Consider the following 22,146-nt stretch of genomic DNA (forward strand, 5'->3'; position numbering starts at 1 on the left):
TCCACTCGCCTGCAGGAAACTTGCTTCAGTCTATCAGGGGATGTAGCTCAGTGGTAGAGCGCATGCTTTGCATGTATGAGGTCCTGGGTTCAATCCCCAGCATCTCCAAGAAAGTCATCCTTTAACTCAAAGCTTTTTCTGTTGCACATCTCTCTCTGCCAAATTTATATTTGGAAAAATAACAACTAGCTTGAGTACAAGGCACATGTAACTCAGCACAGCTTTCTCAAATGATAGTAGCTCAGTGGTAGAGCATATGCTTTGCATTCATGTGGTCATGGGTTCAATCCCCAGCGTCTCCAAGGAAATTTGCCGTGTTACCACGTAGAATTGTAAAGTTATTTTGTTGGATTTTTTTTGCAAGAAATGTCCTGGGTTAAATCCCCAGCATTTTAAAGCAATTTGGAACTTTCCTTTAGCCTCATACATGCAAAGCACCTGCTCTACCATTGAGCTACTGCCTCTTGTGAAGGTTGTGGTGAGTTACATGTCCCTTTTACTCAAGCTAGCATTTCAACGCAATGTGGAACTTTCCACTAGCCTGCAGGAAACTTACTTCAGTCCATCAGGGGATGTAGCTCAGTGGTAGAGCGCATGCTTTGCATGTATGAGGTCCTGGGTTCAATCCCCAGCATCTCCAAGGAAAGTTATCCTTTAACTCAAACCTTTATCTGTTGCACATCTCTCTCTGCCTAATTTTTTAGTTGGGAAATTAGCATCTAGCTTGAGTACAAGGCACTTGTAACTCAGCCCAACATTCACAAGGGCCAGTGGTTCAGTGGTAGAGAACATGCTTTGCATGTATGAGCTCCTGGGTTCAATCTCAGCGTCTCCAAGGAAAGTTGTAGAATTGAAAAGATTTATTTTTTATTTTTTTTGCAACAAAGGTCCTGGTTTCAATCCCCAGCAATTTAAAGGAATGTGGAACTTTCCATTAGCCTCACACATGCAAAGTATATGCTCTACCATTGAGCTACTGCCCCTTGTGAAGGTTGTGGTGAGTTACATGTCCCTTTTACTCGAACTAGCATTTCAACGCAATGTGGAACGTTCCACTAGGCTGCAGAAAACTTGCTTCAGTCCATCAGGGGATTTAGCTCAGTGGTAGAGTGCATGCTTTGCATGGTTGAGATCCTGGGTTCAATCCCCAGCATCTCCAAGGAAAGTTATCCTTTAACTCAAACCTTTATCTGTTGCACATCTCTCTCTGCCTAATTATTTAGTTGGGAAATTAGCATCTAGCTTGAGTACAAGGCACTTGTAACTCAGCCCAACATTCACAAGGGCCAGTGGTTCAGTGGTAGAGAACATGCTTTGCATGTATGAGCTCCTGGGATCAATCTCAGCGTCTCCAGGGAAAGTTGTAGAATTGAAAAATTTTATTTATTTATTTATTTTTGCAACAAAGGTCCTGGTTTCAATCCCCAGCAATTTAAAGGAATGTGGAACTTTCCATTAGCCTCACACATGCAAAGTATATGCTCTACCATTGAGCTACTGCCTCTTGTGAAGGTTGTGGTGAGTTACATGTCCCTTTTACTCAAGCTAGCATTTCAACGCAATGTGGAACTTTCCACTAGGCTGCAGGAAACTTGCTTCAGTCCATCAGGGGATGTAGCTCAGTGGTAGAGCGCATGCTTTGCATGTATGAGGTCCTGGGTTCAATCCCCAGCATCTCCAAGGAAAGTTATCCTTTAACTCAAACCTTTATCTGTTGCACATCTCTCTCTGCCTAATTCTTTAGTTGGGAAATTTGCATCTAGCTTGAGTACAAGGCACTTGTAACTCAGCCCAACATTCACAAGGGCCAGTGGTTCAGTGGTAGAGAACATGCTTTGCATGTATGAGCTCCTGGGTTCAATCTCAGCCTCTCCAAGGAAAGTTGTAGAATTGGAAAGTTTTATTTTTTATTTTTTTTGCAACAAAGGTCCTGGTTTCAATCCCCAGCAATTTAAAGGAATGTGGAACTTTCCATTAGCCTCACACATGCAAAGTATATGCTCTACCATTGAGCTACTGCCTCTTGTGAAGGTTGTGGTGAGTTACATGTCCCTTTTACTCAAGCTAGCATTTCAACGCAATGTGGAACTTTCCACTAGGCTGCAGGAAACTTGCTTCAGTCCATCAGGGGATGTAGCTCAGTGGTAGAGCGCATGCTTTGCATGTATGAGGTCCTGGGTTCAATCCCCAGCATCTCCAAGAAAGTCATCCTTTAACTCAAAGCTTTATCTGTTGCACATCTCTCTCTGCCAAATTTATATTTGGAAAAATAACAACTAGCTTGAGTACAAGGCACATGTAACTCAACACAGCTTTCTCAAGTGCCAGTAGCTCAGTGGTAGAGCATATGCTTTGCATGCATGTGGTCATGGGTTCAATCTCCAGCAACTCCAAGGATAGTTATACTTCACCTCAAAGCTTTATCTGTTGTGCATCTCTCTGCCTAATTTATATTTGGAAAAATGGCAGCTAGCTTGAGTATAAGGTACATGTATCTCAGCCCAACCTTCACTAGGGCCAGTGGCTCAGTGGTAGAACACATGCTTTGCATGTATGAGCTCCTGGGTTCAATCCCCAGCGTCTCCAAAGAAAGTTCCCGTGTCACCACGTAGAATTGTAAAGTTGTTTTGTTGGATTTTTTTTGCAACAAATGTCCTGGGTTCAATCCCCAGCATTTTAAAGCAATTTGGAACTTTCCTTTAGCCTCATACATGCAAAGCATATACTCTACCATTGAGCTACTGCCCCCTGTGAAGGTTGTGGTGAGTTTCATGTCCCTTTTACTCAAGCTAGCATTTCTTAGCAATGTGGAACTTTCCACTCGCCTGCAGGAAACTTGCTTCAGTCTATCAGGGGATGTAGCTCAGTGGTAGAGCGCATGCTTTGCATGTATGAGGTCCTGGGTTCAATCCCCAGCATCTCCAAGAAAGTCATCCTTTAACTCAAAGCTTTTTCTGTTGCACATCTCTCTCTGCCAAATTTATATTTGGAAAAATAACAACTAGCTTGAGTACAAGGCACATGTAACTCAGCACAGCTTTCTCAAATGATAGTAGCTCAGTGGTAGAGCATATGCTTTGCATTCATGTGGTCATGGGTTCAATCCCCAGCGTCTCCGAGGAAATTTGCCGTGTTACCACGTAGAATTGTAAAGTTATTTTGTTGGATTTTTTTTGCAAGAAATGTCCTGGGTTAAATCCCCAGCATTTTAAAGCAATTTGGAACTTTCCTTTAGCCTCATACATGCAAAGCACCTGCTCTACCATTGAGCTACTGCCTCTTGTGAAGGTTGTGGTGAGTTACATGTCCCTTTTACTCAAGCTAGCATTTCAACGCAATGTGGAACTTTCCACTAGCCTGCAGGAAACTTACTTCAGTCCATCAGGGGATGTAGCTCAGTGGTAGAGCGCATGCTTTGCATGTATGAGGTCCTGGGTTCAATCCCCAGCATCTCCAAGGAAAGTTATCCTTTAACTCAAACCTTTATCTGTTGCACATCTCTCTCTGCCTAATTTTTTAGTTGGGAAATTAGCATCTAGCTTGAGTACAAGGCACTTGTAACTCAGCCCAACATTCACAAGGGCCAGTGGTTCAGTGGTAGAGAACATGCTTTGCATGTATGAGCTCCTGGGTTCAATCTCAGCGTCTCCAAGGAAAGTTGTAGAATTGAAAAGATTTATTTTTTATTTTTTTTGCAACAAAGGTCCTGGTTTCAATCCCCAGCAATTTAAAGGAATGTGGAACTTTCCATTAGCCTCACACATGCAAAGTATATGCTCTACCATTGAGCTACTGCCCATTGTGAAGGTTGTGGTGAGTTACATGTCCCTTTTACTCGAACTAGCATTTCAACGCAATGTGGAACGTTCCACTAGGCTGCAGAAAACTTGCTTCAGTCCATCAGGGGATTTAGCTCAGTGGTAGAGTGCATGCTTTGCATGGTTGAGGTCCTGGGTTCAATCCCCAGCATCTCCAAGGAAAGTTATCCTTTAACTCAAACCTTTATCTGTTGCACATCTCTCTCTGCCTAATTATTTAGTTGGGAAATTAGCATCTAGCTTGAGTACAAGGCACTTGTAACTCAGCCCAACATTCACAAGGGCCAGTGGTTCAGTGGTAGAGAACATGCTTTGCATGTATGAGCTCCTGGGATCAATCTCAGCGTCTCCAGGGAAAGTTGTAGAATTGAAAAATTTTATTTATTTATTTATTTTTGCAACAAAGGTCCTGGTTTCAATCCCCAGCAATTTAAAGGAATGTGGAACTTTCCATTAGCCTCACACATGCAAAGTATATGCTCTACCATTGAGCTACTGCCTCTTGTGAAGGTTGTGGTGAGTTACATGTCCCTTTTACTCAAGCTAGCATTTCAACGCAATGTGGAACTTTCCACTAGGCTGCAGGAAACTTGCTTCAGTCCATCAGGGGATGTAGCTCAGTGGTAGAGCGCATGCTTTGCATGTATGAGGTCCTGGGTTCAATCCCCAGCATCTCCAAGGAAAGTTATCCTTTAACTCAAACCTTTATCTGTTGCACATCTCTCTCTGCCTAATTCTTTAGTTGGGAAATTTGCATCTAGCTTGAGTACAAGGCACTTGTAACTCAGCCCAACATTCACAAGGGCCAGTGGTTCAGTGGTAGAGAACATGCTTTGCATGTATGAGCTCCTGGGTTCAATCTCAGCCTCTCCAAGGAAAGTTGTAGAATTGGAAAGTTTTATTTTTTATTTTTTTTGCAACAAAGGTCCTGGTTTTAATCCCCAGCAATTTAAAGGAATGTGGAACTTTCCATTAGCCTCACACATGCAAAGTATATGCTCTACCATTGAGCTACTGCCTCTTGTGAAGGTTGTGGTGAGTTACATGTCCCTTTTACTCAAGCTAGCATTTCAACGCAATGTGGAACTTTCCACTAGGCTGCAGGAAACTTGCTTCAGTCCATCAGGGGATGTAGCTCAGTGGTAGAGCGCATGCTTTGCATGTATGAGGTCCTGGGTTCAATCCCCAGCATCTCCAAGAAAGTCATCCTTTAACTCAAAGCTTTATCTGTTGCACATCTCTCTCTGCCAAATTTATATTTGGAAAAATAACAACTAGCTTGAGTACAAGGCACATGTAACTCAACACAGCTTTCTCAAGTGCCAGTAGCTCAGTGGTAGAGCATATGCTTTGCATGCATGTGGTCATGGGTTCAATCTCCAGCAACTCCAAGGATAGTTATACTTCACCTCAAAGCTTTATCTGTTGTGCATCTCTCTGCCTAATTTATATTTGGAAAAATGGCAGCTAGCTTGAGTATAAGGTACATGTATCTCAGCCCAACCTTCACTAGGGCCAGTGGCTCAGTGGTAGAACACATGCTTTGCATGTATGAGCTCCTGGGTTCAATCCCCAGCGTCTCCAAAGAAAGTTCCCGTGTCACCACGTAGAATTGTAAAGTTGTTTTGTTGGATTTTTTTTGCAACAAATGTCCTGGGTTCAATCCCCAGCATTTTAAAGCAATTTGGAACTTTCCTTTAGCGTCATACATGCAAAGCATATACTCTACCATTGAGCTACTGCCCCCTGTGAAGGTTGTGGTGAGTTTCATGTCCCTTTTACTCAAGCTAGCATTTCTTAGCAATGTGGAACTTTCCACTCGCCTGCAGGAAACTTGCTTCAGTCTATCAGGGGATGTAGCTCAGTGGTAGAGCGCATGCTTTGCATGTATGAGGTCCTGGGTTCAATCCCCAGCATCTCCAAGAAAGTCATCCTTTAACTCAAAGCTTTTTCTGTTGCACATCTCTCTCTGCCAAATTTATATTTGGAAAAATAACAACTAGCTTGAGTACAAGGCACATGTAACTCAGCACAGCTTTCTCAAATGATAGTAGCTCAGTGGTAGAGCATATGCTTTGCATTCATGTGGTCATGGGTTCAATCCCCAGCGTCTCCAAGGAAATTTCCCGTGTTACCACGTAGAATTGTAAAGTTATTTTGTTGGATTTTTTTTGCAAGAAATGTCCTGGGTTAAATCCCCAGCATTTTAAAGCAATTTGGAACTTTCCTTTAGCCTCATACATGCAAAGCACCTGCTCTACCATTGAGCTACTGCCTCTTGTGAAGGTTGTGGTGAGTTACATGTCCCTTTTACTCAAGCTAGCATTTCAACGCAATGTGGAACTTTCCACTAGCCTGCAGGAAACTTACTTCAGTCCATCAGGGGATGTAGCTCAGTGGTAGAGCGCATGCTTTGCATGTATGAGGTCCTGGGTTCAATCCCCAGCATCTCCAAGGAAAGTTATCCTTTAACTCAAACCTTTATCTGTTGCACATCTCTCTCTGCCTAATTTTTTAGTTGGGAAATTAGCATCTAGCTTGAGTACAAGGCACTTGTAACTCAGCCCAACATTCACAAGGGCCAGTGGTTCAGTGGTAGAGAACATGCTTTGCATGTATGAGCTCCTGGGTTCAATCTCAGCGTCTCCAAGGAAAGTTGTAGAATTGAAAAGATTTATTTTTTATTTTTTTTGCAACAAAGGTCCTGGTTTCAATCCCCAGCAATTTAAAGGAATGTGGAACTTTCCATTAGCCTCACACATGCAAAGTATATGCTCTACCATTGAGCTACTGCCCCTTGTGAAGGTTGTGGTGAGTTTCATGTCCCTTTTACTCAAGCTAGCATTTCAAAGCAATGTGGAACTTTCCACTAGCCTGCGGGAAACTTGCTTCAGTCCATCAGGGGATGTAGCTCAGTGGTAGAGCGCATGCTTTGCATGTATGAGGTCCTGGGTTCAATCCCCAGCATCTCCAAGGAAAGTTTTCCTTTAACTCAAACCTTTATCTGTTGCACATCTCTCTCTGCCTAATTATTTAGTTGGAAAATTAGCATCTAGCTTGAGTACAAAGCACATGTAACTCAGCCCAACATTCACAAGGGCCAGTGGTTCAGTGGTACAGCACATGCTTTGCATGTATGAGCTCCTGGGTTCAATCTCAGCGTCTCCAAGGAAAGTTGTAGAATTGAAAAGTTGTTTTTTTTTTTTTTTTGCAACAAAGGTCCTGGTTTCAATCCCCAGCAATTTAAAGGAATGTGGAACTTTCCATTAGCCTCACACATGCAAAGTATATGCTCTACCATTGAGCTACTGCCCCTTGTGAAGGTTGTGGTGAGTTACATGTCCCTTTTACTCAAGCTAGCATTTCAACGCAATGTGGAACTTTCCACTAGCCTGCAGGAAACTTGCTTCAGTCCATCAGGGGATGTAGCTCAGTGGTAGACCGCATGCTTTGCATGTATTAGGTCCTGGGTTCAATCCCCAGCATCTCCAAGGAAAGTTTTCCTTTAACTCAAACCTTTATCTGTTGCACATCTCTCTCTGCCTAATTATTTAGTTGGAAAATTAGGAAACTTAGGAATTTTAGTAGGAATTAGGAAACTTGCTTCAGTCCATCAGGGCATGTAGCTCAGTGGTAGAGCGCATGCTTTGCATGTATGAGGTCCTGGGTTCAATCCCCAGCATCTCCAAGAAATTCATCCTTTAACTCAAAGCTTTATCTGTTGCACATCTCTCTCTGCCAAATTTATATTTGGAAAAATAACAACTAGCTTGAGTACAAGGCACATGTAACTCAACACAGCTTTCTCAAGTGCCAGTAGCTCAGTGGTAGAGCATATGCTTTGCATGCATGTGGTCATGGGTTCAATCTCCAGCAACTCCAAGGATAGTTATACTTCACCTCAAAGCTTTATCTGTTGTGCATCTCTCTCTGCCTAATTTATATTTGGAAAAATGGCAGCTAGCTTGAGTATAAGGTACATGTATCTCAGCCCAACCTTCACTAGGGCCAGTGGCTCAGTGGTAGAACACATGCTTTGCATGTATGAGCTCCTGGTGCTTTATCTGGTGCTCTACCATTGAGCTACTGCCTCTTGTGAAGGTTGTGGTGAGTTACATGTCCCTTTTTACTCAAGCTAGCATTTCAACGCAATGGGGAACTTTCCACTAGGCTGCAGGAAACTTGCTTCAGTTCATCAGGGGATGTAGCTCAGTGGTAGAGCGCATGCTTTGCATGTATGAGGTCCTGGGTTCAAACCCCAGCATCTCCAAGGAAAGTTATCCTTTAACTCAAACCTTTATCTGTTGCACATCTCTCTCTGCCTAATTTTTTAGTTGGGAAATTAGCATCTAGCTTGAGTACAAGGCACTTGTAACTCAGCCCAACATTCACAAGGGCCAGTGGTTCAGTGGTAGAGAACATGCTTTGCAAGTATGAGCTCCTGGGTTCAATCTCAGCGTCTCCAAGGAAAGTTGTAGAATTGAAAAGCTTTATTTTTTATTTTTTTTGCAACAAAGGTCCTGGTTTCAATCCCCAGCAATTTAAAGGAATGTGGAACTTTCCATTAGCCTCACACATGCAAAGTATATGCTCTACCATTGAGCTACTGCCCCTTGTGAAGGTTGTGGTGAGTTTCATGTCCCTTTTACTCAAGCTAGCATTTCAAAGCAATGTGGAACTTTCCACTAGCCTGCAGGTAACTTGCTTCATTCCGTCAGGGGATGTAGCTCAGTGGTAGAGCGCATGCTTTGCATGTATGAGGTCCTGGGTTCAATCCCCAGCATCTCCAAGGAAAGTTATCATTTAACTCAAACCTTTATCTGTTGCACATCTCTCTCTGCCTAATTATTTAGTTGGGAAATTAGCATCTAGCTTGAGTACAAGGCACATGTAACTCAGCCCAACATTCACAAGGGCCAGTGGTTCAGTGGTAGAGCATATGCTTTGCATGCATGTGGTCATGGGTTCAATCTCCAGCAACTCCAAGGATAGTTATACTTCACCTCAAAGCTTTATCTGTTGTGAATCTCTCTCTGCCTAATTTATATTTGGAAAAATGGCAGCTAGCTTGAGTATAAGGTACATGTATCTCAGCCCAACCTTCACTAGGGCCAGTGGCTCAGTGGTAGAACACATGCTTTGCATGTATGAGCTCCTGGGTTCAATCCCCAGCGTCTCCAAAGAAAGTTCCCGTGTCACCACGTAGAATTGTAAAGTTGTTTTGTTGGATTTTTTTTGCAACAAATGTCCTGGGTTCAATCCCCAGCATTTTAAAGCAATTTGGAACTTTCCTTTAGCCTCATACAGGCAAAGCATATACTCTACCATTGAGCTACTGCCCCCTGTGAAGGTTGTGGTGAGTTTCATGTCCCTTTTACTCAAGCTAGCATTTCTTAGCAATGTGGAACTTTCCACTCGCCTGCAGGAAACTTGCTTCAGTCCATCAGGGGATGTAGCTCAGTGGTAGAGCGCATGCTTTGCATGTATGAGGTCCTGGGTTCAATCCCCAGCATCTCCAAGAAAGTCATCCTTTAACTCAAAGCTTTTTCTGTTGCACATCTCTCTCTGCCTAATTTTTTAGTTGGGAAATTTGCATCTAGCTTGAGTACAAGGCACTTGTAACTCAGCCCAACATTCACAAGGGCCAGTGGTTCAGTGGTAGAGAACATGCTTTGCATGTATGAGCTCCTCGGTTCAATCTCAGCGTCTCCAAGGAAAGTTGTAGAATTGAAAAGATTTATTTTTTATTTTTTTTGCAACAAAGGTCCTGGTTTCAATCCCCAGCAATTTAAAGGAATGTGGAACTTTCCATTAGCCTCACACATGCAAAGTATATGCTCTACCATTGAGCTACTGCCCCTTGTGAAGGTTGTGGTGAGTTTCATGTCCCTTTTACTCAAGCTAGCATTTTAAAGCAATGTGGAACTTTCCACTAGCCTGCGGGAAACATGCTTCAGTCCATCAGGGGATGTAGCTCAGTGGTAGAGCGCATGCTTTGCATGTATGAGGTCCTGGGTTCAATCCCCAGCATCTCCAAGGAAAGTTTTCCTTTAACTCAAACCTTTATCTGTTGCACATCTCTCTCTGCCTAATTATTTAGTTGGAAAATTAGCATCTAGCTTGAGTACAAAGCACATGTAACTCAGCTCAACATTCACAAGGGCCAGTGGTTCAGTGGTACAGCACATGCTTTGCATGTATGAGCTCCTGGGTTCAATCTCAGCGTCTCCAAGGAAAGTTGTAGAATTGAAAAGTTTTATTTTTTATTTTTTTTTTGCAACAAAGGTCCTGGTTTCAATCCCCAGCAATTTAAAGGAATGTGGAACTTTCCATTAGCCTCACACATGCAAAGTATATGCTCTACCATTGAGCTACTGCCTCTTGTGAAGGTTGTGGTGAGTTACATGTCCCTTTTACTCAAGCTAGCATTTCAACGCAATGTGGAACTTTCCACTAGGCTGCAGGAAACTTGCTTCAGTCCATCAGGGGATGTAGCTCAGTGGTAGACCGCATGCTTTGCATCTATGAGGTCCTGGGTTCAATCCCCAGCATCTCCACGGAAAGTTATCCGTTATCCTTAAACCTTTATCTGTTGCACATCTCTCTCTGCCTAATTTTTTAGTTGGGAAATTTGCATCTAGCTTGAGTACAAGGCACTTGTAACTCAGCCCAACATTCACAAGGGCCAGTGGTTCAGTAGTAGAGAACATGCTTTGCATGTATGAGCTCCTGGGTACAATCTCAGCGTCTCCAAGGAAAGTTGTAGAATTAAAAAGTTTTATTTTTTATTTTTTTTGCAACAAAGGTCCTGGTTTCAATCCCCAGCAATTTAAAGGAATGTGGAACTTTCCATTAGCCTCACACATGCAAAGTATATGCTCTACCATTGAGCTACTGCCTCTTGTGAAGGTTGTGGTGAGTTACATGTCCCTTTTACTCAAGCTAGCATTTCAAAGCAATGTGGAACTTTCCACTCGCCTGCAGGAAACTTGCGTTAGTCCATCAGGGGATGTAGCTCAGTGGTAGAGCACATGCTTTGCATGTATGAGTTCCTGGGTTCAATCCCCAGCATCTCCAAGAAAGTCATCCTTTAACTCAAAGCTTTTTCTGTTGCACATCTCTCTCTGCCTAATTTTTTAGTTGGGAAATTTGCATCTAGCTTGAGTACAAGGCACTTGTAACTCAGCCCAACATTCACAAGGGCCAGTGGTTCAGTGGTAGAGAACATGCTTTGCATGTATGAGCTCCTCGGTTCAATCTCAGCGTCTCCAAGGAAAGTTGTAGAATTGAAAAGATTTATTTTTTATTTTTTTTGCAACAAAGGTCCTGGTTTCAATCCCCAGCAATTTAAAGGAATGTGGAACTTTCCATTAGCCTCACACATGCAAAGTATATGCTCTACCATTGAGCTACTGCCCCTTGTGAAGGTTGTGGTGAGTTTCATGTCCCTTTTACTCAAGCTAGCATTTTAAAGCAATGTGGAACTTTCCACTAGCCTGCGGGAAACATGCTTCAGTCCATCAGGGGATGTAGCTCAGTGGTAGAGCGCATGCTTTTGCATGTATGAGGTCCTGGGTTCAATCCCCAGCATCTCCAAGGAAAGTTTTCCTTTAACTCAAACCTTTATCTGTTGCACATCTCTCTCTGCCTAATTATTTAGTTGGAAAATTAGCATCTAGCTTGAGTACAAAGCACATGTAACTCAGCCCAACATTCACAAGGGCCAGTGGTTCAGTGGTACAGCACATGCTTTGCATGTATGAGCTCCTGGGTTCAATCTCAGCGTCTCCAAGGAAAGTTGTAGAATTGAAAAGTTTTATTTTTTATTTATTTTTTGCAACAAAGGTCCTGGTTTCAATCCCCAGCATTTTAAAGGAATGTGGAACTTTCCATTAGCCTCACACATGCAAAGTATATGCTCTACCATTGAGCTACTGCCTCTTGTGAAGGTTGTGGTGAGTTACATGTCCCTTTTACTCAAGCTAGCATTTCAACGCAATGTGGAACTTTCCACTAGGCTGCAGGAAACTTGCTTCAGTCCATCAGGGGATGTAGCTCAGTGGTAGACCGCATGCTTTGCATCTATGAGGTCCTGGGTTCAATCCCCAGCATCTCCATGGAAAGTTATCCGTTATCCTTAAACCTTTATCTGTTGCACATCTCTCTCTGCCTAATTTTTTAGTTGGGAAATTTGCATCTAGCTTGAGTACAAGGCACTCGTAACTCAGCCCAACATTCACAAGGGCCAGTGGTTCAGTAGTAGAGAACATGCTTTGCATGTATGAGCTCCTGGGTACAATCTCAGCGTCTCCAAGGAAAGTTGTAGAATTAAAAAGTTTTATTTTTTATTTTTTTTGCAACAAAGGTCCTGGTTTCAATCCCCAGCAATTTAAAGGAATGTGGAACTTTCCATTAGCCTCACACATGCAAAGTATATGCTCTACCATTGAGCTACTGCCTCTTGTGAAGGTTGTGGTGAGTTACATGTCCCTTTTACTCAAGCTAGCATTTCAAAGCAATGTGGAACTTTCCACTCGCCTGCAGGAAACTTGCGTTAGTCCATCAGGGGATGTAGCTCAGTGGTAGAGCACATGCTTTGCATGTATGAGTTCCTGGGTTCAATCCCCAGCATCTCCAAGAAAGTCATCCTTTAACTCAAAACTTTATCTGTTGCACATCTCTCTCTGCCAAATTTATATTTTGAAAAATAGCAACTAGCTTGAGTACAAGGCAAATGTAACTCAGCACAGCTTTCTCAAGTGCCAGTAGCTCAGTGGTAGAGCATATGCTTTGCATGCATGTGGTCATGGGTTCAATCCCCAGCTACTCCAAAGGATATTGTCCTTCAACACTAAGCTTTATCTGTTGCGCATCTCTCACTGCCTAATTTATATTTGGAAAAATAGCAACTAGCTTGAGTATAAGGTACATGTAACTCAGCCCAACCTTCACAAGTCCAGTGGCTCAGTGGTAGAGCGCATGCTTTGTATGTATGAGCTCCTGGGTTCAATCCCCAGTGTCTCCAAAGAAATTTGTTGAATTGTAAGGATTTTTTTGTATTTTTTTTGCAAAAAACTTTTGCAAAAAAGGTCCTGGGTTCAATCCCCAGCATTTAAAGCAATTTGGAACTTTCCATTAGCCTAATACATGCAAAGCATATGCTCTACCATTGAGCTACTGCCCCTTGTGATGGTTGTGGTGAGTTTCATGTCCCTTTTACTCAAGCTAGCATTTCAAAGCAATGTGGAACTTTCCACTAGCCTGCAGGAAACTTGCTTCAGTCCATCAGGGGATGTAGCTCAGTGGTAGAGCGCATGCTTTGCATGTATGAGGTCCTGGGTTCAATCACCATTTCCAAGGAAAGTTTTCCTTTAACTCAAACCTTTATCTGTTGCACATCTCTCTCTGCCTAATTATTTAGTTGGAAAATTAGCATCTAGCTTGAGTACAAGGCACATGTAACTCAGCCCAACATTCACAAGGGCCAGTGGTTCAGTGGTAGAGCACATGCTTTGCATGTATGAGCTCCTGGGTTCAATCTCAGCATCTCCAAGGAAAGTTGAAGAATTGAAAAGTTTTATTTTTTATTTTTTTTGCAACAAAAGTCCTGGTTTCAATCCCCAGCAATTTAAAGGAATGTGGAACTTTCCATTAGCCTCACACATGCAAAGTATATGCTCTACCATTGAGCAACTGCCTCTTGTGAAGGTTGTGGTGAGTTACATGTTCCTTTTACTCAAGCTAGCATTTCAACGCAATGTGGAACTTTCCACTAGGCTGCAGGAAACTTGCTTCAGTCCATCAGGGGATGTAGCTCAGTGGTAGAGTGCATGCTTTGCATGTATGAGGTCCTGGGTTCAATCCCCAGCATCTCCAAGAAAGTCATCCTTTAACTCAAAGCTTTATCTGTTGCACATCTCTCTCTGCCAAATTTATATTTGGAAAAATAACAACTAGCTTGAGTACAAGGCACATGTAACTCAACACAGCTTTCTCAAGTGCCAGTAGCTCAGTGGTAGAGCATATGCTTTGCATGCATGTGGTCATGGGTTCAATCTCCAGCAACTCCAAGGATAGTTATACTTCACCTCAAAGCTTTATCTGTTGTGCATCTCTCTCTGCCTAATTTATATTTGGAAAAATGGCAGCTAGCTTGAGTATAAGGTACATGTATCTCAGCCCAACCTTCACTAGGGCCAGTGGCTCAGTGGTAGAACACATGCTTTGCATGTATGAGCTCCTGGGTTCAATCCCCACCGTCTCCAAAGAAAGTTCCCGTGTCACCACGTAGAATTGTAAAGTTGTTTTGTTGGATTTTTTTGCAACAAATGTCCTGGGTTCAATCCCCAGCATTTTAAAGCAATTTGGAACTTTCCTTTAGCCTCATACATGCAACGCATATACTCAACCATTGAGCTACTGCCCCCTGTGAAGGTTGTGGTGAGTTTCATGTCCCTTTTACTCAAGCTAGCACTTCAAAGCAATGTGGAACTTTCCACTAGCCTGCAGGAAACTTGCTTCAGTCCATCAGGGGATGTAGCTCAGTGGTAGAGCGCATGCTTTGCATGTATGAGGTCCTGGGTTCAATCCCCAGCATCTCCAAGGAAAGTTTTCCTTTAACTCAAACCTTTATCTGTTGCACATCTCTCTCTGCCTAATTATTTAGTTGGAAAATTAGCATCTAGCTTGAGTACAAAGCACATGTAACTCAGCCCAACATTCACAAGGGCCAGTGGTTCAGTGGTACAGCACATGCTTTGCATGTATGAGCTCCTGGGTTCAATCTCAGCGTCTCTAAGGAAAGTTGTAGAATTGAAAAGTTTTATTTTTTATTTTTTTTGCAACAAAGGTCCTGGTTTCAATCCCCAGCAATTTAAAGGAATGTGGAACTTTCCATTAGCCTCACACATGCAAAGTATATGCTCTACCATTGAGCTACTGCCTCTTGTGAAGGTTGTGGTGAGTTACATGTCCCTTTTACTCAAGCTAGCATTTCAACGCAATGTGGAACTTTCCACTAGGCTGCAGGAAACTTGCTTCAGTCCATCAGGGGATGTAGCTCAGTGGTAGACTGCATGCTTTGCATGTATGAGGTCCTGGGTTCAATCCCCAGCATCTCCAAGAAAGTCATCCTTTAACTCAAAGCTTTTTCTGTTGCACATCTCTCTCTGCCAAATTTATATTTGGAAAAATAACAACTAGCTTGAGTACAAGGCACATGTAACTCAGCACAGCTTTCTCAAGTGACAGTAGCTCAGTGGTAGAGCATATGCTTTGCATTCATGTGGTCATGGGTTCAATCCCCAGCTTCTCCAAGGAAAGTTCCCGTCTTACCACGTAGAATTGTAAAGTTATTTTGTTGGATTTTTTTGCAACAAATGTCCTGGGTTCAATCCCCAGCATTTTAAAGCAATTTGGAACTTTCCTTTAGCCTCATACATGCAAAGCACCTGCTCTACCATTGAGCTACTGCCCCTTGTGAAGGTTGTGGTGAGTTTCATGTCCCTTTTACTCAAGCTAGCATTTCAAAGCAATGTGGAACTTTCCACTAGCCTGCAGGAAACTTGCTTCAGTCCATCAGGGGATGTAGCTCAGTGGTAGAGCGCATGCTTTGCATGTATGAGGTCCTGGGTTCAATCCCCAGCATCTCCAAGGAAAGTTATCCTTTAACTCAAACCTTTATCTGTTGCACATCTCTCTCTGCCTAATTATTTAGTTGGGAAATTAGCATCTAGCTTGAGTACAAGGCACATGTAACTCAGCACAGCTTTCTCAAGTGACAGTAGCTCAGTGGTAGAGCATATGCCTTGCATTCATGTGGTCATGGGTTCAATCCCCAGCTTCTCCAAGGAAAGTTCCTGTGTTACCACGTAGAATTGTAAAGTTATTTTGTTGGATTTTTTTGCAACAAATGTCCTGGGTTCAATCCCCAGCATTTTAAAGCAATTTGGAACTTTCCTTTAGCCTCATACATGCAAAGCACCTGCTCTACCATTGAGCTACTGCCCCTTGTGAAGGTTGTGGTGAGTTTCATGTCCCTTTTACTCAAGCTAGCATTTCAAAGCAATGTGGAACTTTCCACTAGCCTGCAGGAAACTTGCTTCAGTCCATCAGGGGATGTAGCTCAGTGGTAGAGCGCATGCTTTGCATGTATGAGGTCCTGGGTTCAATCCCCAGCATCTCTAAGGAAAGTTATCCTTTAACTCAAACCTTTATCTGTTGCACATCTCTCTCTGCCTAATTATTTAGTTGGGAAATTAGCATCTAGCTTGAGTACAAGGCACTTGTAACTCAGCCCAACATTCACAAGGGCCAGTGGTTCAGTGGTAGAGAACATGCTTTGCATGTATGAGCTCCTGGGATCAATCTCAGCGTCTCCAAGGAAAGTTGTAGAATTGATAAGTTTTATTTTTTATTTTTTTTTGCAACAAAGGTCCTGGTTTCAATCCCCAGCAATTTATAGGAATGTGGAACTTTCCATTAGCCTCACACATGCAAAGTATATGCTCTACCATTGAGCTACTGCCTCTTGTGAAGGTTGTGGTGAGTTACATGTCCCTTTTACTCAAGCTAGCATTTCAACGCAATGTGGAACTTTCCACTAGGCTGCAGGAAACTTGCTTCAGTCCATCAGGGGATGTAGCTCAGTGGTAGAGCGCATGCTTTGCATGTATGAGGTCCTGGGTTCAATCCCCAGCATCTCCAAGGAAAGTTATCCTTTAACTCAAACCTTTATCTGTTGCACATCTCTCTCTGCCTAATTTTTTAGTTGGGAAATTAGCATCTAGCTTGAGTACAAGGCACTTGTAACTCAGCCCAACATTCACAAGGGCCAGTGGTTCAGTGGTAGAGAACATGCTTTGCATGTATGAGCTCCTGGGTTCAATCTCAGCGTCTCCAAGGAAAGTTGTAGAATTGAAAAGTTTTATTTTTTATTATTTTTGCAACAAAGGTCCTGGTTTCAATCCCCAGCAATTTAAAGGAATGTGGAACTTTCCATTAGCCTCACACATGCAAAGTATATGCTCTACCATTGAGCTACTGCCCCTTGTGAAGGTTGTGGTGAGTTTCATGTCCCTTTTACTCAAGCTAGCATTTCAAAGCAATGTGGAACTTTCCACTAGCCTGCAGGAAACTTGCTTCATTCCGTCAGGGGATGTAGCTCAGTGGTAGAGCGCATGCTTTGCATGTATGAGGTCCTGGGTTCAATCCCCAGCATCTCCAAGGAAAGTTATCATTTAACTCAAACCTTTATCTGTTGCACATCTCTCTCTGCCTAATTATTTGGTTGGGAAATTAGCATCTAGCTTGAGTACAAGGCACATGTAACTCAGCCCAACATTCACAAGGGCCAGTGGTTCAGTGGTAGAGCATATGCTTTGCATGCATGTGGTCATGGGTTCAATCTCCAGCAACTCCAAGGATAGTTATACTTCACCTCAAAGTTTAATCTTTTGTGCATCTCTCTCTGCCTAATTTATATTTGGAAAAATGGCAGCTAGCTTGAGTATAAGGTACATGTATCTCAGCCCAACCTTCACTAGGGCCAGTGGCTCAGTGGTAGAACACATGCTTTGCATGTATGAGCTCCTGGGTTCAATCCCCACCGTCTCCAAAGAAAATTCCTGTGTCACCACGTAGAATTGTAAAGTTGTTTTGTTGGATTTTTTTTGCAACAAATGTCCTGGGTTCAATCCCCAGCATTTTAAAGCAATTTGGAACTTTCCTTTAGCCTCATACATGCAAAGTTTATACTCTACCATTGAGCTACTGCCCCCTGTGAAGGTTGTGGTGAGTTTCATGTCCCTTTTACTCAAGCTAGCATTTCTTAGCAATGTGGAACTTTCCAAACGCCTGCAGGAAACTTTCTTCAGTCCATCAGGGGATGTAGCTCAGTGGTAGAGCGCATGCTTTGCATGTATGAGGTCCTGGGTTCAATCCCCAGCATCTCCAAGAAAGTCATCCTTTAACTCAAAGCTTTTTCTGTTGCACATCTCTCTCTGCCTAATTTTTTAGTTGGGAAATTTGCATCTAGCTTGAGTACAAGGCACTTGTAACTCAGCCCAACATTCACAAGGGCCAGTGGTTCAGTGGTAGAGAACATGCTTTGCATGTATGAGCTCCTCGGTTCAATCTCAGCGTCTCCAAGGAAAGTTGAAGAATTGAAAAGATTTATTTTTTATTTTTTTTGCAACAAAGGTCCTGGTTTCAATCCACAGCAATTTAAAGGAATGTGGAACTTTCCATTAGCCTCACACATGCAAAGTATATGCTCTACCATTGAGCTACTGCCCCTTGTGAAGGTTGTGGTGAGTTTCATGTCCCTTTTACTCAAGCTAGCATTTCAAATCAATGTGGAACTTTCCACTAGCCTGCAGGAAACTTGCTTCATTCCGTCAGGGGATGTAGCTCAGTGGTAGAGCGCATGCTTTGCATGTATGAGGTCCTGGGTTCAATCCCCAGCATCTCCAAGGAAAGTTATCATTTAACTCAAACCTTTATCTGTTGCACATCTCTCTCTGCCTAATTATTTAGTTGGGAAATTAGCATCTAGCTTGAGTACAAGGCACATGTAACTCAGCCCAACATTCACAAGGGCCAGTGGTTCAGTGGTAGAGCATATGCTTTGCATGCATGTGGTCATGGGTTCAATCTCCAGCAACTCCAAGGATAGTTATACTTCACCTCAAAGCTTTATCTGTTGTGCATCTCTCTCTGCCTAATTTATATTTGGAAAAATGGCAGCTAGCTTGAGTATAAGGTACATGTATCTCAGCTTAACCTTCACTAGGGTCAGTGGCTCAGTGGTAGAACACATGCTTTGCATGTATGAGCTCCTGGGTTCAATCCCCAGCGTCTCCAAAGAAAGTTCCTGTGTCACCACGTGGAATTGTAAAGTTGTTTTGTTGGATTTTTTTTGCAACAAATGTCCTGGGTTCAATCCCCAGCATTTTAAAGCAATTTGGAACTTTCCTTTAGCCTCATACATGCAAAGCATATACTCTACCATTGAGCTACTGCCCCCTGTGAAGGTTGTGGTGAGTTTCATGTCCCTTTTACTCAAGCTAGCACTTCAAAGCAATGTGGAACTTTCCACTAGCCTGCAGGAAACTTGCTTCACTCCATCAGGGGATGTAGCTCAGTGGTAGAGCGCATTCTTTCCATGTATGAGGTCCTGGGTTCAATCCCCAGCATCTCCAAGGAAAGTTTTCCTTTAACTCAAACCTTTATCTGTTGCACATCTCTCTCTGCCTAATTATTTAGTTGGAAAATTAGCATCTAGCTTGAGTACAAAGCACATGTAACTCAGCCCAAAATTCACAAGGGCCAGTGGTTCAGTGGTACAGCACATGCTTTGCATGTATGAGCTCCTGTGTTCAATCTCAGCGTCTCTAAGGAAAGTTGTAGAATTGAAAAGTTTTATTTTTTATTATTTTTGCAACAAAGGTCCTGGTTTCAATCCCCAGCAATTTAAAGGAATGTGGAACTTTCCATTAGCCTCACACATGCAAAGTATATGCTCTACCATTGAGCTACTGCCCCTTGTGAAGGTTGTGGTGAGTTTCATGTCCCTTTTACTCAAGCTAGCATTTCAAAGCAATGTGGAACTTTCCACTAGCCTGCAGGAAACTTGCTTCATTCCGTCAGGGGATGTAGCTCAGTGGTAGAGCGCATGCTTTGCATGTATGAGGTCCTGGGTTCAATCCCCAGCATCTCCAAGGAAAGTTATCATTTAACTCAAACCTTTATCTGTTGCACATCTCTCTCTGCCTAATTATTTGGTTGGGAAATTAGCATCTAGCTTGAGTACAAGGCACATGTAACTCAGCCCAACATTCACAAGGGCCAGTGGTTCAGTGGTAGAGCATATGCTTTGCATGCATGTGGTCATGGGTTCAATCTCCAGCAACTCCAAGGATAGTTATACTTCACCTCAAAGTTTAATCTTTTGTGCATCTCTCTCTGCCTAATTTATATTTGGAAAAATGGCAGCTAGCTTGAGTATAAGGTACATGTATCTCAGCCCAACCTTCACTAGGGCCAGTGGCTCAGTGGTAGAACACATGCTTTGCATGTATGAGCTCCTGGGTTCAATCCCCACCGTCTCCAAAGAAAATTCCTGTGTCACCACGTAGAATTGTAAAGTTGTTTTGTTGGATTTTTTTTGCAACAAATGTCCTGGGTTCAATCCCCAGCATTTTAAAGCAATTTGGAACTTTCCTTTAGCCTCATACATGCAAAGTTTATACTCTACCATTGAGCTACTGCCCCCTGTGAAGGTTGTGGTGAGTTTCATGTCCCTTTTACTCAAGCTAGCATTTCTTAGCAATGTGGAACTTTCCACTCGCCTGCAGGAAACTTTCTTCAGTCCATCAGGGGATGTAGCTCAGTGGTAGAGCGCATGCTTTGCATGTATGAGGTCCTGGGTTCAATCCCCAGCATCTCCAAGAAAGTCATCCTTTAACTCAAAGCTTTTTCTGTTGCACATCTCTCTCTGCCTAATTTTTTAGTTGGGAAATTTGCATCTAGCTTGAGTACAAGGCACTTGTAACTCAGCCCAACATTCACAAGGGCCAGTGGTTCAGTGGTAGAGAACATGCTTTGCATGTATGAGCTCCTCGGTTCAATCTCAGCGTCTCCAAGGAAAGTTGAAGAATTGAAAAGATTTATTTTTTATTTTTTTTGCAACAAAGGTCCTGGTTTCAATCCACAGCAATTTAAAGGAATGTGGAACTTTCCATTAGCCTCACACATGCAAAGTATATGCTCTACCATTGAGCTACTGCCCCTTGTGAAGGTTGTGGTGAGTTTCATGTCCCTTTTACTCAAGCTAGCATTTCAAATCAATGTGGAACTTTCCACTAGCCTGCAGGAAACTTGCTTCATTCCGTCAGGGGATGTAGCTCAGTGGTAGAGCGCATGCTTTGCATGTATGAGGTCCTGGGTTCAATCCCCAGCATCTCCAAGGAAAGTTATCATTTAACTCAAACCTTTATCTGTTGCACATCTCTCTCTGCCTAATTATTTAGTTGGGAAATTAGCATCTAGCTTGAGTACAAGGCACATGTAACTCAGCCCAACATTCACAAGGGCCAGTGGTTCAGTGGTAGAGCATATGCTTTGCATGCATGTGGTCATGGGTTCAATCTCCAGCAACTCCAAGGATAGTTATACTTCACCTCAAAGCTTTATCTGTTGTGCATCTCTCTCTGCCTAATTTATATTTGGAAAAATGGCAGCTAGCTTGAGTATAAGGTACATGTATCTCAGCTTAACCTTCACTAGGGTCAGTGGGTTCAATCCCCAGCGTCCTGGGTTCCTGGGGTCCTGAACCCCTAGGGTCCTGGGTTCAATCCCCAGCGTCTCCAAAGAAAGTTCCTGTGTCACCACGTAGAATTGTAAAGTTGTTTTGTTGGATTTTTTTTGCAACAAATGTCCTGGGTTCAATCCCCAGCATTTTAAAGCAATTTGGAACTTTCCTTTAGCCTCATACATGCAAAGCATATACTCTACCATTGAGCTACTGCCCCCTGTGAAGGTTGTGGTGAGTTTCATGTCCCTTTTACTCAAGCTAGCACTTCAAAGCAATGTGGAACTTTCCACTAGCCTGCAGGAAACTTGCTTCACTCCATCAGGGGATGTAGCTCAGTGGTAGAGCGCATTCTTTGCATGTATGAGGTCCTGGGTTCAATCCCCAGCATCTCCAAGGAAAGTTTTCCTTTAACTCAAACCTTTATCTGTTGCACATCTCTCTCTGCCTAATTATTTAGTTGGAAAATTAGCATCTAGCTTGAGTACAAAGCACATGTAACTCAGCCCAAAATTCACAAGGGCCAGTGGTTCAGTGGTACAGCACATGCTTTGCATGTATGAGCTCCTGTGTTCAATCTCAGCGTCTCTAAGGAAAGTTGTAGAATTGAAAAGTTTTATTTTTTATTTTTTTTTGCAACAAAGGTCCTGGTTTCAATCCCCAGCAATTTAAAGGAATGTGGAACTTTCCATTAGCCTCACACATGCAAAGTATATGCTCTACCATTGAGCTACTGCCTCTTGTGAAGGTTGTGGTGAGTTACATGTCCCTTTTACTCAAGCTAGCATTTCAAAGCAATGTGGAACTTTCCACTAGGCTGCAGGAAACTTGCTTCAGTCCATCAGGGGATGTAGCTCAGTGGTAGACCGCATGCTTTGCATCTATGAGGTCCTGGGTTCAATCCCCAGCATCTCCATGGAAAGTTATCCGTTATCCTTAAACCTTTATCTGTTGCACATCTCTCTCTGCCTAATTTTTTAGTTGGGAAATTTGCATCTAGCTTGAGTACAAGGCACT

At 42.8% G+C, this 22,146-nt stretch overlaps 26 non-coding genes across 26 annotated transcripts; all 26 read left to right on the forward strand.

Annotated features, from left to right (window-relative positions):
* Positions 1-36: 36 nt before the first annotated feature.
* On the forward strand, positions 37-108 carry trnaa-ugc (transfer RNA alanine (anticodon UGC)). Its single transcript has one exon. It is a non-coding gene; the product is annotated as a tRNA-Ala (tRNA).
* Positions 109-568: 460 nt separating this feature from the next.
* On the forward strand, positions 569-640 carry trnaa-ugc (transfer RNA alanine (anticodon UGC)). The gene has a single exon. It is a non-coding gene; the product is annotated as a tRNA-Ala (tRNA).
* A 968-nt stretch (positions 641-1,608) lies between these two features.
* Positions 1,609-1,680, forward strand: trnaa-ugc (transfer RNA alanine (anticodon UGC)). The gene has a single exon. It is a non-coding gene; the product is annotated as a tRNA-Ala (tRNA).
* A 447-nt stretch (positions 1,681-2,127) lies between these two features.
* trnaa-ugc (transfer RNA alanine (anticodon UGC)) lies at positions 2,128-2,199 on the forward strand. Its single transcript has one exon. It is a non-coding gene; the product is annotated as a tRNA-Ala (tRNA).
* Positions 2,200-2,852: 653 nt separating this feature from the next.
* trnaa-ugc (transfer RNA alanine (anticodon UGC)) lies at positions 2,853-2,924 on the forward strand. Its single transcript has one exon. It is a non-coding gene; the product is annotated as a tRNA-Ala (tRNA).
* A 460-nt stretch (positions 2,925-3,384) lies between these two features.
* Positions 3,385-3,456, forward strand: trnaa-ugc (transfer RNA alanine (anticodon UGC)). The gene has a single exon. It is a non-coding gene; the product is annotated as a tRNA-Ala (tRNA).
* Positions 3,457-4,424: 968 nt separating this feature from the next.
* trnaa-ugc (transfer RNA alanine (anticodon UGC)) lies at positions 4,425-4,496 on the forward strand. The gene has a single exon. It is a non-coding gene; the product is annotated as a tRNA-Ala (tRNA).
* Positions 4,497-4,943: 447 nt separating this feature from the next.
* Positions 4,944-5,015, forward strand: trnaa-ugc (transfer RNA alanine (anticodon UGC)). Its single transcript has one exon. It is a non-coding gene; the product is annotated as a tRNA-Ala (tRNA).
* A 653-nt stretch (positions 5,016-5,668) lies between these two features.
* On the forward strand, positions 5,669-5,740 carry trnaa-ugc (transfer RNA alanine (anticodon UGC)). Its single transcript has one exon. It is a non-coding gene; the product is annotated as a tRNA-Ala (tRNA).
* Positions 5,741-6,200: 460 nt separating this feature from the next.
* On the forward strand, positions 6,201-6,272 carry trnaa-ugc (transfer RNA alanine (anticodon UGC)). The gene has a single exon. It is a non-coding gene; the product is annotated as a tRNA-Ala (tRNA).
* Positions 6,273-6,719: 447 nt separating this feature from the next.
* On the forward strand, positions 6,720-6,791 carry trnaa-ugc (transfer RNA alanine (anticodon UGC)). The gene has a single exon. It is a non-coding gene; the product is annotated as a tRNA-Ala (tRNA).
* A 1,225-nt stretch (positions 6,792-8,016) lies between these two features.
* On the forward strand, positions 8,017-8,088 carry trnaa-ugc (transfer RNA alanine (anticodon UGC)). Its single transcript has one exon. It is a non-coding gene; the product is annotated as a tRNA-Ala (tRNA).
* A 447-nt stretch (positions 8,089-8,535) lies between these two features.
* On the forward strand, positions 8,536-8,607 carry trnaa-ugc (transfer RNA alanine (anticodon UGC)). Its single transcript has one exon. It is a non-coding gene; the product is annotated as a tRNA-Ala (tRNA).
* A 657-nt stretch (positions 8,608-9,264) lies between these two features.
* trnaa-ugc (transfer RNA alanine (anticodon UGC)) lies at positions 9,265-9,336 on the forward strand. Its single transcript has one exon. It is a non-coding gene; the product is annotated as a tRNA-Ala (tRNA).
* A 446-nt stretch (positions 9,337-9,782) lies between these two features.
* trnaa-ugc (transfer RNA alanine (anticodon UGC)) lies at positions 9,783-9,854 on the forward strand. Its single transcript has one exon. It is a non-coding gene; the product is annotated as a tRNA-Ala (tRNA).
* Positions 9,855-13,622: 3,768 nt separating this feature from the next.
* Positions 13,623-13,694, forward strand: trnaa-ugc (transfer RNA alanine (anticodon UGC)). The gene has a single exon. It is a non-coding gene; the product is annotated as a tRNA-Ala (tRNA).
* A 654-nt stretch (positions 13,695-14,348) lies between these two features.
* trnaa-ugc (transfer RNA alanine (anticodon UGC)) lies at positions 14,349-14,420 on the forward strand. Its single transcript has one exon. It is a non-coding gene; the product is annotated as a tRNA-Ala (tRNA).
* A 978-nt stretch (positions 14,421-15,398) lies between these two features.
* On the forward strand, positions 15,399-15,470 carry trnaa-ugc (transfer RNA alanine (anticodon UGC)). The gene has a single exon. It is a non-coding gene; the product is annotated as a tRNA-Ala (tRNA).
* A 461-nt stretch (positions 15,471-15,931) lies between these two features.
* On the forward strand, positions 15,932-16,003 carry trnaa-ugc (transfer RNA alanine (anticodon UGC)). Its single transcript has one exon. It is a non-coding gene; the product is annotated as a tRNA-Ala (tRNA).
* A 448-nt stretch (positions 16,004-16,451) lies between these two features.
* Positions 16,452-16,523, forward strand: trnaa-ugc (transfer RNA alanine (anticodon UGC)). Its single transcript has one exon. It is a non-coding gene; the product is annotated as a tRNA-Ala (tRNA).
* Positions 16,524-16,970: 447 nt separating this feature from the next.
* Positions 16,971-17,042, forward strand: trnaa-ugc (transfer RNA alanine (anticodon UGC)). Its single transcript has one exon. It is a non-coding gene; the product is annotated as a tRNA-Ala (tRNA).
* A 657-nt stretch (positions 17,043-17,699) lies between these two features.
* On the forward strand, positions 17,700-17,771 carry trnaa-ugc (transfer RNA alanine (anticodon UGC)). The gene has a single exon. It is a non-coding gene; the product is annotated as a tRNA-Ala (tRNA).
* A 446-nt stretch (positions 17,772-18,217) lies between these two features.
* On the forward strand, positions 18,218-18,289 carry trnaa-ugc (transfer RNA alanine (anticodon UGC)). The gene has a single exon. It is a non-coding gene; the product is annotated as a tRNA-Ala (tRNA).
* A 1,176-nt stretch (positions 18,290-19,465) lies between these two features.
* On the forward strand, positions 19,466-19,537 carry trnaa-ugc (transfer RNA alanine (anticodon UGC)). Its single transcript has one exon. It is a non-coding gene; the product is annotated as a tRNA-Ala (tRNA).
* Positions 19,538-20,194: 657 nt separating this feature from the next.
* Positions 20,195-20,266, forward strand: trnaa-ugc (transfer RNA alanine (anticodon UGC)). Its single transcript has one exon. It is a non-coding gene; the product is annotated as a tRNA-Ala (tRNA).
* Positions 20,267-20,712: 446 nt separating this feature from the next.
* On the forward strand, positions 20,713-20,784 carry trnaa-ugc (transfer RNA alanine (anticodon UGC)). Its single transcript has one exon. It is a non-coding gene; the product is annotated as a tRNA-Ala (tRNA).
* The last annotated feature ends 1,362 nt before the right edge of the window (positions 20,785-22,146 follow it).

Source organism: Pseudorasbora parva, chromosome 20 (genome assembly GCF_024679245.1).
Source record: "Pseudorasbora parva isolate DD20220531a chromosome 20, ASM2467924v1, whole genome shotgun sequence".
In the NCBI taxonomy this organism is placed as follows: domain Eukaryota; kingdom Metazoa; phylum Chordata; class Actinopteri; order Cypriniformes; family Gobionidae; genus Pseudorasbora; species Pseudorasbora parva.